This window comes from Haemaphysalis longicornis, unplaced genomic scaffold, assembly GCF_048455015.1.
Source record: "Haemaphysalis longicornis isolate Haplotype H1 unplaced genomic scaffold, Haemaphysalis longicornis Haplotype H1 scaffold_8, whole genome shotgun sequence".
NCBI classification, from domain to species: Eukaryota; Metazoa; Arthropoda; class Arachnida; order Ixodida; family Ixodidae; genus Haemaphysalis; species Haemaphysalis longicornis.
In genome coordinates, this window is record NW_027526445.1 from 112,004,988 (window position 1) to 112,019,303 (window position 14,316).

Sequence of the window (14,316 nt, forward strand, 5' to 3'; positions counted from 1 at the left end):
CCAACAGCTGCAGATTTCCACTGTGCAACCAAAGCACCGACACGGGAATACAGTTACGTCAGTGCAAGCTATCACGCCTCCGAAAAGCCTGTCTGCAAACTTTGTTTTCGAGGTCACAAAGCACGCCAGAGCAGTTGAACAGTGCTGTAACGGCTGCCAAGCACCGGCAGAAACTGGATGCACTGCGGCCGTCGACTGCGAGCGATACTCGCTCCAAGCCTCCAAAATACATACACATACACTGTTGGGACTGGGCCATCCCAGCTCAGTCACTACTGGTGTGACGTTGCCCTGCCCAGTCCGCTATCGACGCGGTGCAGACCATAGCGACGAAGTAGCCGAGCTGACGGTTATTTGAAGCAGCATTTATATACAATATATACAAAGGTAGCAAAAGCGTTACATGGCTAAGACGAGCGCGATAGCACTTCTCAACTCAGGGCATTCGATGAGATGCCGCCGCACCGCCGCTGCTTCCGGGCTTGTTTTATAGCCCCAGGGTTCCGTTGCAGCTGCGTGCAGTTCCAATGCCACCCAGTCGGAGCTATCACTGGCCGCATTATGAATCTGGTGAATGGAGGCGAAGCGATTGCGTCAGCCGAGCCGCCACGATCGGGAAAGGGAAGGCGACTCTGCGGCGGCGTCTCCAGGTGCTACATGCTCCGTGTCTGCGGGGATTAGTTCGTCCCAGGCATGATTTGGTCCAGCCGTCGCGGTGGGAAAAGGAGAGCAGACTCGGCGGCGCCTTTCCCGCCAAGTCGCGGCACGTCTGACGCGGGTGGTTTGAATCAACCCCGCCATCGCCACGTCGCCAGGTGCAGCGAATTTGTGTCGGGCGCTCTGGCACAACACACACACGGATACAAAAATGAGTTGTCAAAGTCAGACCCGTTTCGGGGGCTCTTAAAGGAGCCATGAAGAGAAAATACAACTTCGTTTAATTTGAAAGAACTATGATTCAGTATCTCACTCAGCTCCATTAGAGTCACAAAAGATGTTTTTTAACGAAAAAAAAGCAAGAAGTACTTAAAAACTTTCAAATTTTGCGCCACAGTGACGTGTTATGAGCAAGAATGACGTCATACGGGCCAACAATAAAATATAATTTTCAGTGCGTTAACTACGCGTTAGCATTCAAGTGATGCGGTCAAATGAAACTAGAGGCCCCATTACAGACGTCCAGTCATCTGCCGTCGTGACAGGTCAGTTAGGCGGCTGCCGATCGCACAAACAAGGTTCCGTGACGTCATAGAAAAGTTGCGGGAAATTGGCTAGGGGGTCGCGACTGCTTCACACGTTTTCCGTAATATCTCCGTTATTTTTTCGAAGATTGCGACGATATTGGTATCATTGTTATCGGGACAAAGCAGTCTTTCTAATAAACCCAACTTGTATTTTGTCTTCATGGCTCCTTTAAAGGAAATGAACATAGCAGCGCGTAGCGCCCCTGTCGTGTCCCTTTCTCGTTTTTACCCCCGAACTGCCCATTAAAAGAAAAACAAATCGACTCGTTTTTTTGTGCTGATGGTTCAGTCGTGCAATATTTTTGAATAAATGTGACCAGTAAAACACGTATTCAAAGAAATTTCTACTGGATGCGTCAAACCGCTTAAGTTCACAGTTCATAGATTTGCGGGACGTCTTATTTGGGGACACCTCGTAGTTAGCCGACACAATGTAAAAGGCCCTCACTGCTGCAGGTGCCCCTTATGATGATGATAATGATTAGTGGTAGCCTCTTTGTAGCGGTGTGATGACGTGTCATCTCATAGGGACCCCCTCACCGCTTCCTCCCCCCTCCCTTAGCCGCTTCAAGGCGCACTCCAGGTCTGCCCCCCCCCCGAAAAATAAGAAGTCTACGCCACTGGCCACGCTGAGCGTGTAGATTCCCCCATGAAATCTAAAAGGAACCGCGAACGTTTAAACGTTTCCCAAAACGAAAGAAACGCGTGGTGCCGGTTCGATGGATGCATGGCGCAACCAAACTCGGCGGCAGATCTGTTTATTTTAGTCCCTCATTTGTTGGGTGATCACACATTACTACTTTAGAGTGGATACAGCCTAGAATAAAATATTACCGCCATTCCGCGCTTCGCGCATCGTGTGTTTCGTTAAAGCCATGGGTGCCGCGCCGTTTTAAGACGGTCATTTTTTCAAGAGGGCCGCCCGCTGTCCCATAAATGAAATTAGTTTTTACTTCATTTTTTTAGTAAGCGGGTAAATCTCATCGCCGTTCTTGGTGTTAATGAAAATATACCAAAAATATGGGACCTTCGATTGAAAATTGAGCGCGAACAAAAGATTGTATTGTTCAGGAAAAACTTGCAAAAACGCTCATTTATTGCTGTATCATTCTGTATAACTAAAAAACACAAAGGGGTTTCGTTTATGTTGCAGAACCGAATTTTAACAGATCAGGCAGGCAGATTCCCGATCATATCCAATACTCTTTCTAGCCTCGCTACGCTATCGGTGTCGTACATGAGCTCGCGTCATCCGCAATGATTGTGTTGGCCGCGGAATTTCTTTGTGTAGGACGCATGAGCCCGCGACGATTTCGTCCACGCGGGAGAAATCGCACCTACCAGCCGCGGTGGCTCAGTGGCTAAGGCGTTGCGCTGCTGAGCACGAGGTCGCGGGTTCGATTCCCGGCCACGGCGGCCGCTTTTCTGATGGAGGCGGAAAGCAAAAACTTCTTGGGATTGCCTAGACGTACACGAGGCGAACGATACGATCCCCAGGGCACGCTGTGGCGGTGCCGCCGCCATGTACACGCTGCCTTTGGGCCTCTTCGTGTCGTGTTTGTTCCGAGCTTCCTTCATACTGCACGCATCGAGGCACGCAGCTAAGGCAAACATCCCCCTCGCGAGGGGCACGATCAAATGCACAGCATTTCCGAGGGGGTGCGCCGGCAAGTCGTATGGATTACGTATTGGTTGTTGGTTTTCTTGTTACACGCTGCACGTCATCAAATTTGCGGTGGGCTACAGCGGGGCGTCCCGGCAGCACGAGACGCGACCAGCGCTGCTGGTCTCTCGATCATAGTCTCGATCGCGGGACCTGTGTCGCCATCTTGCGGAGGCGCGTGACAACTTATGGCGGGTCTCTCGATCATAGTCTCGATCGCGGAACCTGTGTCGCCATCTTGCGGAGGCGCGTGACAACTTATGGCGCTTTCGAAACAAACCATAAATGAGTGAAGGATATAAGGCGCTATCGGTGCATCGAAATCCGTGTTGGTTGCGTGGCTCAATCGGTAGTGCGCCCGGCACTTGCCGTTCCGCCCGCGCCGTCATGGGTTCGAATCCGGGCGCCGGAAACTGTTGTTTCTTTTATAGTGTAGTGGCCTGGCTGCGGACTAGGCCGAACGCCGCGTGACATTGTGAGTTACTAAAATGCTATGCATTTAAAACGCCCGTGTGTACAAGATTTCGGCGCACGATAAAGATCCCCAGGTGGTCAAAATTAATCCGGAGCCCTCCACTACGGCGCGCCTCATCGTCTGCGTTGCGTCGGCGCGTTAAAACCCCAGAATCAATCAATCAATCAGTTCTATCAGAACCAGTGGCAAGTTCGAACAAAGCAATGAAACATGGCAACGCATTTTATTATCTGGGTACACAGGCAATTTTGGATAAAACCAGCGCGAACTCAAACGGAGAAGACGGAAGTGCAACACAAGGACAGCCGCTTGTCTAACTAAATTTTAATATCAGAAAGGGTGAGCATAAATAATAAGAGGTATACAGCTTTGCTGTGAAAAAAAAAATGCCTGCGGTATGTTTTGTATATATGCCCATGATTCCACTCCATAGAGCCAGTAATGCGCAACGGCTCCTGGCCTCCCTGGAGGTGGTACCTACATTTATTAATTGGTCCTTTCTACAGTGTTGTTTTTGTAACTATATTAGTCTATCACGGCTGTGATAGCATTATTTCGCGTGCAGAGTATGTAATCCTAACTACGAATTCAGGCCGACCGATTACAAGCAACTTCTGAAAAGAGTAGTTCGATATGACAAGTCTCAAGCTATGAAAGCTTTGAATATGGGCCGTTTGATTATCCTTGCTCCTGATTTGTTCGTATGCGTGCCAGCACGAATCGCTGCGTAGTTTATGTAACTCTCGCTGTGCTCATTCATACCTGAGATACAGAAGCAATAGGTGCATCCGTCCTTAGCATAGGTCGGCGTACTCACTCGTGAGTACACTCATTTGTACTCAAACTCGCAAGTGAGTACGATGATGAGTGAGTACACACCCAGAAAAAAAAGTGAGTGCGATGACGAGTGAGTACAGGGGTGAGTCCACCACTCGTGAGTATGAGTACTCGCGAGTATGAGTACTCATGAGTACAATACTCATGAATACTGGTTTTGCGAGTGCCTGCACTCTTGAGCATATGCACTCGTGAGTACAGTAGTGCAAACAAGTTTTATCACGAGCTCGAGTCCGGACGCGCGTGTACGAGTCGCAAACAGCGGTGCCGCTGTGCAGCTTAACTGTCAAGGATGGTAAAATTAGACAACGAAAACTGCACCTCCCTCCTTTCCCGGTCCCTGTTTGGCGCTGTAAGCATTTCTCGGCGGTCTCTGGCAAAGGGGTCACGGTGAAGAGGGAAAAACGAGGGGGTGAGGGCCCGGCGGGAAACGCTGCCGCAGTTGCTCTGCTCCTATGGCACTTCTTGACTGCCCCAGTTATTTTTGTTGACGCGGCCTGAACGCGTGGCGGCTTCATTGCGCTTGCTCCCTTCTAGTTGTTTTAGGGGAGAGGCCGTGGAGGCTGCTAACAATGCACGCACTAGGTGTACTGAAGTCCCTCTTTTTCCATATTCAGAAGTTTCCGTAGACGCATGTCACGCTGTGTAGTCGTTTCGTGAGCCGAACCGCTCATTTCAACAGTCGCAGTTAATTTACGTAACTCGCGTCAAACCGATTGCGGGGTTTGTAACGTTTGCCTCACCGAAATTGTCCGCACCATTCCGCTGTGCGTATTCAAGCGACAATTTGGCTGATGTACGTGCGCCCATATGGTTTTATTAGGTTCCCGTTTTGAAACATTTTGCTCAGGTTCGCTAGTAATATGGTCTCGTGTAGTGCCATTTACAAGAGCGTTACATGACTCGCACAAAGCGATAGCACTTCTCAACTCAGTACCTCCGATGAAATGCCGCCGCACAGCCGCTGCTTCAGGGCTGGTTTTATACCCCCGGGTTTCCGGCGCAGCCGCGTGCAGTTCGAATCTTTCCAATCAGGACTATCACTGGCCGCAGTTTGAAGGCGAAGTGATTGCGTCAGCCGAGCCACGACAGGAAAGGAAAGGCGACTCAGCGGCGCCGTCTCCAGGATCTACTCGCTGCGTGTCTTTTTTTGGGCCGGTCGTCCCAGGCATGATTTGGTGCGGCCGTCTCGATAGGAAAAATAGAGTAGACTCGGCGGCGCCGTGTGCCGCCAAGTTGCGGCACGTCTTCCGCGGGCTGTTTGACCGAGGCGCGAATCGGGCCCACCGTCCGCGCGTCGCCAGGTGCAGCAAATTTGTGTCGGGCGCTCTGGTTAACCGCACACGCACGCATACAAAAATTAGTGATTAAGGTCATACCCGTGTGGGTTTTGACCGTGCTGTGAACGGAAATAGACACGACGCGTAGCGCCCCTGTCCTGTCCCTTTCTCGCGGCAGGCCATTCCTCTTTGGCTTTTCGCGCGGTAGCCGGTTTTCGTCTTTCTGTTTCTCTTACTTTGTGGGCTGGCGGCGGTTGCGAGTGGTACGGCTGCGCAATGCGGCAGCGTCTCTTTCCAGCTGGTTTTAAAGACGATAGCCTTTCTTTGGCCACTTGAGCGCGACAATGTTGGCCGGTCAGTCTGTCTGTCTGTGTCCGTCATAAAGATAATTTATTATTTCAACTTAGTATCACGCCCCGCTGTATACATGGGAGATACTGCGGTCGCCGTTAAGTAGCTTTATGTACATAATGTGCCCTATCTAGAACTGGCCAACTGCCCCGCGATTCAGCCGCTCGGCCAAAAGTTGAAATAATCCTTGATCACGACCGCTGGATGAGAGCGCACGCAAGGTGCGGCCTGCCGCGTCGCCCGGAATTCAACGGGCGAGGGCGTGAGTGGCGGTGTTTACGTTTGTCGCCGCTTGACTCCCTCGCGGCGCTAGCGTTCGGGGACTGATTTCGGGACGGAGCGGGGCGGTCCCCGTAGGCGAGCGCTTGCGCCGACTGAGACACAGCCAGCGCACGGGTTTTAAAGATGTTGTCCTTCCTGGGCTACTCAACCGCGGAAACTGTCTGTCCGCATGTATGTGTATCTGTCAGTCTGTCGCTCGATTCAGCCACCCGGCCGTGACTGAAGCAGCCAGAAATTCTTGAATGAGATATAGGCAACACATTTTCAATCTAACAAATCTGAAAATATGCTCCATATTCGACAACATTGTTAAAAAAAATTCCCCCGCACCTCCCCGAACGGAATCGTGCAGAAATGCGAATGCATTGGGTGCACCGATGAGTGTGTTGCGAGTAATGGCGTAATTAATGACGAGAGTGTGAACGTCATCATTTATTCATCAGCACCTGTTTGTGTTATCGTTGTACCTGACGGCCACAATCACTGCCTTGTGATCGCTAAAGTGCACGGTCAAAGGGTCTTTGAGAAGCATACGCGCGTCACAGTTTCTCGCGTAAAGACCAGATCAATGCAACTCCCGTGAATGGTAGTGGGGCACGTGTCGAAGCCGGCAGAGAGACAATGCATAGTGCCTGGTCTGCATGTACTCGACCAGCCACTCGCCACTCTTCTTGCGCACGTCAACGTTGAAGTCGCCAACCAAGACTATGGGGTCAGAGGGTTTGGAGCGCACGCGCACACTTTCCATAGCCGCGTCCAGCTGCGCGGCAACGGCGTCTCGAGCGAGGTTGGGCACGAGGTACACGGTCACCACAAAGACTCCGTCTCCGGTGTAGGCAAGGATGTACAAGTCCTTGTACGGAGACGTGTCTCGAACGGGAGACGTGGCAACGGCGTGCGATATCAAGTTCCCATACACGTTACACACGAGACTAACACCGCAGTACTCGTCGTCCTTGCCGCTTCGAGCAAAGTAGTACTCGTTGACGGCGTCATCAGCCACAGCACTAGCACTCGGGCAGACACTGCGATCAAGGACGAGGAGTGACGCCTGTCGTTGTTGTCGCAGTTCTTCGCTGAAGGGCAAGTAGCGCTTGACGAACACGTCCACACCACCGGCTCGGCGGGTGGCAATGGCACACGCAGGAGAGATAACACCTGCGGGCGCACGCCGACGGAGCACGACAATCCTCGACTAAGAAATGCATTCGCATTTACCACGACGACGACGACGAAGGCAGAAAAACGAGGCGCGCGCTCACGTGCGCTCGCGCTGGAGGAATGCAGGCGCACGCCGGCCAACGGAGCAAGACAACCCCCGGCTAATAAATGCATTCGCATTTAAAAGATAATATTCAACAAAAAGATAGTAACCACCGGTTAGCTTTGTCTGAAAACATCTCACACACAGCATGTATACCGCGTTGCACAGTTTAAAGGGGCCCTAAATAGGCTGCCAAATGTTACGATTTTGCGTGCGCAGTCACTGGAGTACTATCCAAGGAACGTCATGCCGCAAAAATTGTTTAAATGCGTTAAGTATTAGCCGAGTTATCGCTCATTAAAAGGGGCCACCCATAAGGCCTGGGGCTCTCCTCCTCTAGTAGCTCCTCCGAAGCACTGTGGAAGCCGCGACGTCATCGACCCGGCGCAAGACCACCGAGAGAAACAGGGCAATCCATCACCCTCCTTGATGTACATGCAGTCATTGGCTGCGCCAAGCCCTGCGCGCGCTTTTTTTTTTTTTTTTTAGCACTCGACGCGCATGCTCCGCCCACCAGATTCCGGTTGCACGGTGAGCGCTGTCGCTGTGGTTCGCGTTCGCGGCGCCGCACTGGGCAGTGTCTCGTGCGTCATAGAGGCGCGTCAGAGCCGGAAAGAACTGCGTCAGAGCGCGCAAGTGTGGCGGCAAGGTATGGTTGGTGAGCCAGGAGAGAAAGTGAAATCTTTTTTTCGTGTTTGTGCGGCCCCTGCTTTACGCAGAGGTGTAATATTTGGTACACGTTGTCGTGAAGGGGTACTCTAGCGATTGCGCGATTGAAATTGCGACCTTCGGAAGCCTATTTAGGGCCCCTTTAAAGCCGCAAGTTGATTAGTTACAGTTCAAGCAGCCGGTATTTGGTGGGACTTCATTCGTCCGAAATTCCAAAAATGTCACCTTTTCTCGGGAAACGCGGTGTCGACAAATGGGAGAGCGACGAATATTTGCCGGCGACGGAATAAAGCTTGCCTTAAAGACACTTCTATTGCAAAAACATGTTGGCCCGAATGCGCACTTCATAAAACGGGGACACGCGATAGGATGGTTGAAAAAGGATTCGAAAAGACTAGACATTTTGCTATGCGTGTCTTTTGATACTCTTACACTGGCTCGATCATGTCTTGCCGCGCATAGAGATTTGGGTTGTTTCATTTTCGCAGGCACGACAACGCCATTAAACACGTTACTGAAAACTTGATTACAGAGGTTGTATAGAAAGAAAAATAAATTCACCGTGTTCTGTTCAAGAGACAGTGCGCACGGTCCACTCTCCTAGCTGCTAAGCATTTTTTAAACTTTGCGATGAGAACTATAGCGCTAGGTACATTTCCTCCGTTATTTCTTCGCCGATTTAAACCCATATGCAATTATCCCTGAAGATAACGGCCAGGCTCCTGGAGCAGCACAATATGTGCTCAAATTAGCGCGCTCTAAAGACGTTGCGGTAGTTTTGCTCTGTGCACATACTGCGCTTCAATTGGAAATAATTTTCAATTGGAATTAATTTTGAAATAATTTCAGGCAGAAATTGGAATCGCTTTTCATTGAACTGTATATATATGTCAAAATAAAAAAGGCCGACATAGCAATGATAGTAGTATTACTTCATAACTAAACACCGTGTAATCAAGTCCTATGTGCCGTGAAATTAATACAAATTGTGGTGTTTTATTTAGTGCACGAGGAAAAACCTACATAAAAGTTGGTTATGTCCTAAACAGTGAGAAATGTTGGCACTCATAAATAACAAGCGCCGTCACAAAAACATTGTTTCTGTTTGTCCGGAATTTTAATATATCCTCTGCAGTCGCAGCTTGCACACAACGTAAATCTCTGCTGGGCGTGAGGTCACAAAGAGCATTCAGGGCGATGTAAGACACGACACAGCAATGCGAGACAGAAGGCACACTATCAACGCGTAATGCTGCTGCTGCGAACGGAATTTAACTTCCATCTTGACCGAATGAAGCTCGGCCACCGCTAATCGTGTTTGCCTTTTAACAGGCGTAAGTGCTGGTAAATGACTTATGTAGAACGTGGAACGCCGTCCCGCGGGCCGCAACCAGTCACGGAACGGTGGCTCCGCGGTGGCAGTATTTGGCTCTAGGCGCCCTCACGCTGCTTTGGAGGCACGCGGCCGGCCGCATAATCTAGTAACGTTGGCCGGCCGCACGTCAGTGCGCCTTTCATCCAGCGGCCGTGCCTTGATCGAGAGCTTCATATTGGCAAAATATTCCCTCCCTACTAAAGCTGGTACCGTGCTTCTTATTGATGAGCGTTGTTCAACAAAAATAAAACATTAGGGATATTTGAACCCAAACATAAATACGAAAGTGATATGATATGATACTAATATATACTAGAGGGAAATCTGTCACTGCAGTCGCGGGCCGCCGTGGGCGGCGCCATTGCTGCTAGCGACGTTCCTCGCCTGCTTGGCTTAGCTAGCCATACGGCTTTTTTTATCTCGAAGCCAAAATCAACGAAAAAAAGTAACATTTTTTTTCTTGTTCATCGTACATTAAGCTTCTAAAAAACTACTGACATTTGGAGGTTTAATTTTATAATAACAAAACAAATTTTAGGAACAATCTAGGGTAATATTGTTGCTTTTTTTGCAGCCATAGCCAATGTTTCAGCTGTTCATAAGCCATGCCAAGGACAAGTGGAACGTACCTGCCGGGTACATGACGGAACGCTCGCTGGAGCGCGGCTCCCCTAGACAGTGGCGCCAGATTTCCCTCTAGTATATATTAAAGTATGAAACTCTATGGCCGCAAGTACAATGTTAGCGTCATCTAGCGTACATGAGTGCAACCGGTGCAACTTTTCGATCGCGATTGAAACGGGCCGTGTAGCATCGGCAGTGCGTCGAGCGCGGTCGAGTTTTCACTTCAATCGCGATTGAAAGTGCCCGTGTGGCAGGATATTATTATGTATTTATTTATTTATTTATTTATTTATTTATGATACCCTCAGGGCCAAAGGCATTACAGAGGGGAGTGGTGTGAGAGCAAAGAAATAAAAAAACAGCAAAAAACCGGCACAAAGACGTTAATACAACATACAATAAAATCATTAACACAATGTAATTAAAAGTTGCAACTGCGACTAATCGAAAACAAACATTAGAAGAACTCCTGATTATACAATATTGTTAGCTAGAACATTTCGAATCAGTTGGACGTCATTAATGGATGCAGTGTCAAAAGGAAGGCGATTCCAGTCGCGACTTGTCCGGGGCAAGAAGGAATGAAAACACTGCATTGTTTTGCACAGATCAATTCCAACTTTGCGCTCGTGGTCAACGCGACGGGATTGATAATGTGGCCTAGGTATAAGCTCGTCACGCAATACGGGGTGGTGATACAGCTTATGAAAAATAGTTAGTCGCGAAATTTGACGCCTAGTGGAGAGAGATGGGAGGGCTAAATCAGATTTCATTCTAGTAATGCTCGCGGTTCGATGGTAGTTGGCTAGCACAAATCTAACATAATTATTTTGAACAAGTTCTAGTGCAGTTATAAGTTTTCCGTGACATGGGTCCCATACTGAGCATGCGTATAACAGTTTCGAACGAACTATGTTTTGTAAAGCAATAATTTGAGTGATGCAGGAGCTGTAACGAAGTTGCGGCGCAAGAAACCCAACATGCGGTTAGCCTGGTTAAGCACTTCATAGTCCAGGCACAAACCAGTGTCCAAAGACACCCCAGTTCCCACACCATTGTGGCTTTTGTGGCCTCTCTTTTGCGATGTGTCGTCAAACATGACTGGCACGTCACTATTACCAGCCGCTTCTTTGGTCACGCTGCGTGCGCTTTGCATGTTTTCGCCGACAGCCTTCACCGCAGCACTGCGAATCTTTTTGCCGATAGCATGGAAGGTGTTATGGTGCATAGGGTTTGGCAATCCAACTAGTGCACAAAATCGTGAAAGTTGCTCATGCCCGATGCCTACGGCACGCGCTGCAAGCACCACTTTCAGGTTCACGGCAAAGGCGTCACGCGAACTCCCGCTGTAGTAGCTTCTGCTTGCACCGCGGCCGCCATCTGACTTGCCCCGCTTCGACGAGTACGCGGACGAAAGGATGCTCTCCGAGCACTCCGCATTCTCGCAGTGCAGCTCCAGAAACTCGGAAAGGCCTTTCCGCTTTTTATTCGGCGCCGGAACTGCGAGTTTCCGCTCGTGACAAACGGGGCACACCGCGCCTGCGACGACGGCCGTCAGTGCACCCAACTCGCACAGCACTACGCTTTCGGCACGATCGGCATTCGGCCTGACGTCGTTTTCGAACGCCGCGATCTTTTTCTGCGATGCGCTCACAAAATTCACTACAGCGTTGTCGTGGTCGATGTTAGGCCTGGCGGCCGCTGCCCCGTCGGGGACATTTTTGTCGGCGGTGACTTTCTTGTACGTCCTCCGCCGCTTCCCTCTGAACTTGTTCTTACTTGTGTATTTCTGGTGGTCGGCAATGGGCTTTTTCGGGCTTGCCATCGCACAAAAACAGGGAAAAAGAACTCCAGAAAACAGTGAAGCGAACTACGGCAACAAAACACCCGCGCTGTCAGCCGATGGTGGCCCCGCATCAGTGGCGCGTGGTTTGAAACGGCGGGAAAAGACTGTTTTTGTTGCTTTTTTTTAGATTTTTCGTGAACATACGAGACTAGAGTTCACTCTAACGAGACTTCGGAAACAGGGATCGTGGAGAGTAAGGACAACTGTACACGAGCCAGCGGCCGCAATATGGCGGACAGCTCTCTTCGCGGCCCCACCAGTATAGCAGGCCACCATACACGAGCACGCGAACGGCACCAAGTTTTGCATAAATTTCGTGATGCCGCGCGTCACTGCCGCTCACTCAGACGCGTTTTAAGTGCGAACGCACTTTATAAGCGACCCCAAACCTTCCACCGCCGGCGGCGGCGGCGGCGGCGGCGTCCGCAGTCCTCCTCTCTATATATATAAAAAAAAACAGCATCCGGGGCCAGGTTTCGACCCGAGGACTTTGCGGCCGCAGCGCGACGCTCTACCGACTAAGCCACGGACGCGACGCTGATATCAGTGTTAGTAACGCGCCTTATATCTTTAACGCATTCAAACTACGTCGTCAGCGGCGTGCGTTGGCGACTCAGCGGCGTTATAGCGGCTTGATAACTGCGTGGTGTACACGTGATACTACAAACCCGATGGAAGAGAAGGCGGCGAGGTGGTGGGCTGCGGGGGCCGAGCGCAAGCGCCGCAAGCGGGCCGACAACCGTGCATTCGCACTTTCACATTCTCCCCCTCGGGGAAATGCGAAGGAATTTTTTTCACAGACTTCTGAGGCTAATTTCGATTTGATATTTTCAGATGTCAAAATATAATGTATAAAGATGATAAAGCAGCAAAAAACAAAGTGAAATTTGAAAAAAAAAAACGCGACTTTTCGACCCGCGTCTCCCCTTAAAGTGAAGCGTCTTTAGAAGTGCACTCTCGTGGCTAATGCGTTTTGCTGCTGAGCCCAGGGATGCGGGTTCGATTCCCGGGCGCAGCGGCGCTTTTCATATGGCTGCGAAAACGCCCGTGTGTTCGAGACTTCGGCGCACGATAAAGATCCTCAGGTGGTCAAAATGAATCCGGAGCCCTCCACTACGGCGCATCTCATCGCCTGTGAGGCGTCGGCGCGTTAAACCTCATAATCAATGAATCAGTGCTTTGTGCATCCGCAATTGTAGGGACCCAGCGCCTGCGCATTCTATGTCCTGTGCGTGCACGGTGATGTCAGTGCACTTAGTGGGCACCGAACACGTATGTGTAGTGTGGATGGATCCCTTAACATGCGCGCAGCTACAGTGAACAGAATATTTCTGTTCCCTGTACGCACGGCTACCTAGTTTTGCATAAAGTGGCTCTCATTCACCCTCATCGTTACGTTCGCCTACTTCCTGGAAGATGGACATCTCAGAACTGCTTGCATTTTGTTCAGACTTCTAACTTAAAGGTGTTGTGCCACCAAATTTTTTGCTTGTGCATTCTTTGTTACAAACGTTTTATATTTCGTTAGAAAGCACGATACATGCTCTCACATGCACATATTCTGAGTAAAAAAATTATTATCGCACGATTCATGTGAACAGGATTCGGTTTCCGTTTCTGGGCGCCGATTCAAGCAGTGACGTCACAGTGTTGCGAGGACGCTCTGCCACGTGTGTCTACCATGCGGCGCTGCGGTACGCTACGACTTTACTGCGGCGTCTGCTTCTGCACACACGTGCTTCACCACGGAAGTAAACAAGCCGACTCGTCATTTCAAGCCGCGACAGCTCCGACACAGACCCTTTGTCTGCATCCTCGGATGCAGACAAATGAAAATCATGGATATGCAAACCATAGAAATACAATTAGATATGCAAACCATGCCCCTTAAAAAATAAAAACTCTAAACTAAACTGCCCCGCCGCGAATTGAACCCTCAACGTTCACCGAGCGGGCGCGGCGCGCGAGACCACTGAGCCACAGCACAAATGATTTCACACTGCGAAATAGCCGATGTACTAAATAGAGGCCCATCCTTGGAGTCGTACGTCGGTGTTTACTAGCTAGTTTACAGAATTCCTGGCTTGTAAACTCAAATTTCTTAAATAGCGCTTGCGCAGCAAGGTTCCGCGAAGCCCCCGCCATATATAGCTTATCGCCATCAACTCTGCTCCTTCGTGAAAGCGCTCTAAAAAATAACTGTGCCCAGCTGCGACTGCGATTTTGCACTGTAGGGATAGTGCTTGCCGTACTTTGGTTTTACGTTTTATGTTAAAAACCTTTGCCGATACTGATTGATCTCTTATTACCCAAATTACCCTACGTAACTCTTGTTCTGTACGAAACTGACCTTATATTTTCTACAGGCGAGCCGATCGCACACGCATTCCGGGGTAGCGGGGTCGC

The 14,316-nt window shown here is 50.0% G+C and overlaps 1 protein-coding gene across 1 annotated transcript in view; it reads left to right on the forward strand.

Annotated features, from left to right (window-relative positions):
- Positions 1–14,316, forward strand: part of LOC144149748 (uncharacterized) — a 371,422-nt gene that overhangs the window by 293,162 nt on the left and 63,944 nt on the right. The window lies entirely within an intron of this gene.